This window comes from Vespa mandarinia, chromosome 15 (genome assembly GCF_050613455.1).
Source record: "Vespa mandarinia isolate Hongniang chromosome 15, ASM5061345v1, whole genome shotgun sequence".
Lineage (NCBI taxonomy): Eukaryota > Metazoa > Arthropoda > Insecta > Hymenoptera > Vespidae > Vespa > Vespa mandarinia.
In genome coordinates this window covers 1,272,501-1,277,500 of record NC_140824.1, presented here as the reverse complement: position 1 = coordinate 1,277,500, position 5,000 = coordinate 1,272,501, and the positions used below count along the sequence as shown (strand labels likewise).

Sequence of the window (5,000 nt, the reverse complement as noted above, 5' to 3'; positions counted from 1 at the left end):
TACTAAAAAAAAAAAAAGTATGTATATATATATATATATATATATATATAAACTAATGTAAAAAATGATTTGCAACTTTGAAAGACTTTATGTGTTTTATTTCAATTCGGAATAACGTTATTTAGGAAACTTATTAAAAGCTATAATGTTAGGAGGTTCGTTTCGTAGAAAATTAAAAAATCTTCTAAATACTAAAAATTCCCTAAATTAAGGGTCCTCAGATGTTTCAATTTTATTGTTTTACAATCGATTATAGTCTTTACCGTTCTTGTCCATGCGATAGATCACGTTGTATTTTTTTTACTTTCAATTTCTATGCAGTAAAATGTGTCCCCCAGTAAAACATTCCTCTTAAGGTACCTTCGTTTATTCGCTTTTCTCCTTCCTTTTTTATTTTTGTTATTTCTTTTTAAGTATAATGAGGGTGAAAAGGACACGTAGGTATATGTCATTAAAATAGAGAGACGGAGAGAGAGAGAGAGAGAGAGGGGGGGGGGAGAAAAAAAAATGCTGCGACAGTTAGCCTGAGATCGAAAAAATATCTAATAAAACGAATTATAATGCTTACTATCTTAGATCGTAATAGTTTACTATAGTAATTAAAGAAATTTACATTTGACGCTATCTTTCGCATTGATACGAGTTCGTCATTAGATGGATCAGAGTACCGTAAATTAGTATATAAATAATGTGTCTTTCTTCGAAAACTATATTTCCTTCTTTTTCTCGGATATTTTTTTTTTTCTTTCTTTCTTTTCTTTTCTTTCCTACCATTTTCATTTTCTTCTTCTCTTTCTTCGTACCCAAGTGTATATGTATATATATATATATATATATTTTTTTTTTTTTTGTTATCCCTCCGGTTGTGAGAGTTCATCTCACGAAGAGGACCTCCTCATGTTGGCTTTTTAACAGACACGGTGGTCGGTGGAGCGAAATGAATAAGAAGAAAATTTCAAACTCGGTTTTGCATACAAGGCAAAAGGGATACCTTATAGGTAATTACGAAGGCTTCGATGAAAAGTAATTTTGCGATCCGTTCCATCCTGACCTTTCTTCAACTTTGTTGTAGGCCATACGTCGCGTACGATACCAATCATTTTTATCTCGATGGGTACGGTCCGGTCCAGTCCAGTCCGGTCTGGCCCGTCCGAGATGGTAGATGATATATCGCATGAAAGAGCAAGTCGATGGCGGGCTGCACGCGACGCGTTTAAATATTTAATGTCGCATTTAAACCGGCAGGTGTCGCCACTGGCACCTTCCACGTAAGTATAGATCCTTCAAGAAAATCTTTCGGGATCTATCCGGATATCGTTCACGCCGTCGATCACGTCATTTATTAAAATTCGTCAAATTATTTCTTTAGGTTTTATCACCTTAGTATTTTTTCAATAGTAATTTTTTACTGTTTCAAATTTGCCCGATCTAATACGATCACAAGTCATAATGACTTTTACTCGTCGAACGGAACGATTTATATATATATATATATATATATATATATATATATATATATATATATAATGGCCTAATAGTTAAAGATAATAAAATATTTTAACTATACCTTCGAACAATTAGACATATCTATTATGGATCTATCTAATATAAATTTATCTATCAAACTACTTACCTACTTATCTACTCATTAAAATTCCCAAACTATTCGAGTTAAGATTACGCGACCAAGAAAATGGAAACTGTTTCTCCCCTTTACTCTCTGTTTCTCTATTGCCTTTTATTCATTGTTGAATTTAATCGCATTAAATTCCTTCTTTCGTCGATCATTAAAAACTGTCGAACGAGAGATCACATCGTTTTGTTATCGATTAGAATAATGATGAAAATTTTGAAAAAAAATTTCTGCATTTGAAGAAAATGTTTAAACAAGTTGGCTCGTTGGTCTAGAGGTATGATTCTCGCTTCGGGTGCGAGAGGTCCCGGGTTCAAATCCCGGACGAGCCCAAATTAATAAAGATCTGTTACTTTTTTTTTCTCCCTCTCTGTCTCTCTCTCTCTCTCTCTCTTTTCTTTTTCACATTCCACATCAAATGAAAATCCTAATATCACAACGTCGTTATATATATATATGTATATACGGAGTATGAAGTTGGTTATAGGTATATACACACAGACACACACACATACACTGTATATATATATTATATCCTCCATTATGTATCTTTAACTTATGGTTTTTGTCATTAAAATAATGAGGTCCCGTCGATATAATAAACGTCGTATTATACGGCTTTAATTTGGTCGATCTAACGGGAGATTTATGTATATCGTAGTCCAAAAAAAAAAAAAAAGAAAAAAAAGGAGTATAAGAGAGACATCTTGCGAAATCGTACGACACGATTCACCTTCAATTCAACATTAGATATAATTAATGTGAGAATAAATATCTTGTTTTCACACGGTTGTTGCCCGTTTCCCCTCTCGTGCAATCTCACGTAATACTTGTAATATATGAATATTGTATTATGTATGTACGTATATATATATATATATATATATATCACGTTAATATGCCGATGGGCCTGAGAGCCCTTCTTGATGAGCCTCGAGCGAGGATCAACCTTCAAATAGGAAATAGCATAGACTTTCTCTAATTTGTATCCTCGTCTAGTCTCTTTTTTTTTTTATTTTTCTTTTTTTTCCCGTTTTATCTTTTATTTTCTTCCTTAACCTTCATCTCGTTTTAAACGGCTCGTTGATCTTTCGTGAGGCTTTCCCTCCTCCCCTTCCCCTCCTCCCCACCCCTATCTTTTTCTCAATGATAGTCTCTTACAGGGAGAGATACAGTTTTATCGTCGTACTAATAAAATCGTTCGTTCGAACGAAATAATATTTTTCTTTTTCTAATTTCTATTTCTTTTCGAATAAATCTCTTTACAATCGGCCATAATATAGAGGGGTATTAGTGACGTAATTAAAAAAAATTAAAAGATAAAATAAAAAATAACATCGCAGTTGCGTTCGCGATAATGTAAGTTCGTATTTATGTCTAAATACATATAAACTCGTCGTGATCGAGAATGATCGATTGCAGGTATTCCGTTAAACGATGACGCGAGTTCTGAAATCATCGAATTCTTCGTCGAGTAAGGATCCTTCGGATTAATTTGAGACGCCTCAAATGTCCACGACGATAATCAAAATGAACGGCGTCTTACTGTTACGTACCGGTACATATAAATATGTACAAGTAACATGTACATATGTACATACGTATGTATATATGTATGTACAGGTACAAAGTTGTACGCGTGCTAGTGTCGTTTCTTACGCATAATCAAAAAGAGAAAAATATTGAATCCTTTCTCTCGAGGTAAGCGACGTAGGATAAAAAGCGTAGAGGACTCTCGCCAAAAAACTCGTTTTGATTCGTCGTGTCGTGTCGTGTCGTGTCGTCTCGATTCGTCCGAAGGTCGAACGAAAAATTATAAATGTCAAAGGCGGCATCGATATTATAACGAATAAATCGATCGTGCGATAAGCTAGACAGACGACTAGGCAGGTAACTAGGCAGACAGGCAGCTAGACAGACAGACAAACAGACAGACAGACAGACAGGCAGGCAGGCAGGTAGGTAGGTAGGTAGGTAAGGAGCTCAGAAGGAGCTTTACGATTCAACGTTAAACATCCAAATTACTTCTTTAAACGACGATATCGATACTTTCATAATGATAATAATTGTAATAATAATATGTCGATGATAATGCGAATTCATTAAATTAAATAAATCCTTTAAATCGAAATTAATTCGAATTAAATAATCATAATAATATATCGACGATAATTAGAATTCGTTAAATTAAATGAATTATTTAAATCGATCGAAATAAATTCGGATCAACCTTCTTTTATTTTTTCTTCCTTTTTCTTCTTCTTCTTCTTCTCTCTCTCTCTCTCTCTCTCTCTCTCTCTCTCTCTCTCTCTTTAATCCCAAAAAAGATTTGGAAATTTACTACTATAAGGAATCGATAAATTAAAGTTAAACGATCAATTCGAGCTCCTTTCTCGAATAGGTTTCGAATCGAGAGATATTTGGGAGGCTACACAATCGCGGCTAATTCGGGGCAAAAGTTTCGAAACTTTGACGTAAGTGTGTTTAACGCGAAGGATAGAATTGGAGGAAGGAGGAAGGAGGATGAAAAGGAGGGATGGAGAGAGGACGAGGGGAAAAAAGAAAGATAAAGTCGCGTGTGTATCATCGTTGCGCGATCGTCGACAAGGGTCGTCATCGTCATCGTCATCGTTGTCGTCGTAAAAGTGAACGTTCGTAAGATATTATAAACGCGTGTTTCTGTGTATCGAGCAATCTCATCGTTTAATAGTAAATCTGTACATTGACTATATCATACTAAAGAGAAAAGGAGACAATGAAAGCCATGCGTTTTTCATTCTTTTCTCTCTCTCTCTCTCTCTCTCTCTCTCTCTCTCTCTCTCTTTCTCTATTTCTCTCTTTCTCATTCTATATGAAGAGGAACGATTAAGTAATACGTAATTAATAAAGGCACCGTTTTATTCTGATTTTTTATCGCGCATCCGAGCGAGAGGCCACGCCGAGAGTAATTATATCTCCTCTCCCTCCAAACGTTATTTGTAATCTTACGCATCACGGATACACAAGACGCGAGACAGGGTCGGCCGTAAAATTCTGAACGTGCAATTAGGGCCAAGTCGTTAATTTAGTTTTCTTCTCCTTCTCTCTCTCTCTCTCTTTTTCTCTCTCTTTCTTTTTTTCTTTCTGTCTCTCTCTCTCTCTCTCTCTTTTTCTTTCTCTACAGTCTATACTTTCATTCGTGGTCCCATGGTATTATCGTTTTACGTTCTGTCCATTCTCGACATCCATAGACAACATCGATCCTTCGATTGAAACTTGCATAAAAATCGAACACGAATATATATCAAATTTTAGATACTGATAAGATTCAATAAATTACTTCCTGTTTTTATTAGTGGTATGGGGGTTGTTTGTTCGACACGATGCA

At 35.0% G+C, this 5,000-nt stretch overlaps 1 protein-coding gene, 1 long non-coding RNA gene and 1 other non-coding gene across 4 annotated transcripts in view; 2 read left to right on the top strand and 1 right to left on the bottom strand.

The window, feature by feature from the left end:
* The window catches only part of LOC118444642 (uncharacterized), a 232,385-nt gene that overhangs the window by 11,886 nt on the left and 215,499 nt on the right, over positions 1-5,000 (top strand). The window lies entirely within an intron of this gene.
* Positions 1-5,000, bottom strand: part of LOC118444639 (uncharacterized) — a 29,469-nt gene that overhangs the window by 17,954 nt on the left and 6,515 nt on the right. The window lies entirely within an intron of this gene.
* TRNAP-CGG (transfer RNA proline (anticodon CGG)) lies at positions 1,894-1,965 on the top strand. The gene has a single exon. It is a non-coding gene; the product is annotated as a tRNA-Pro (tRNA).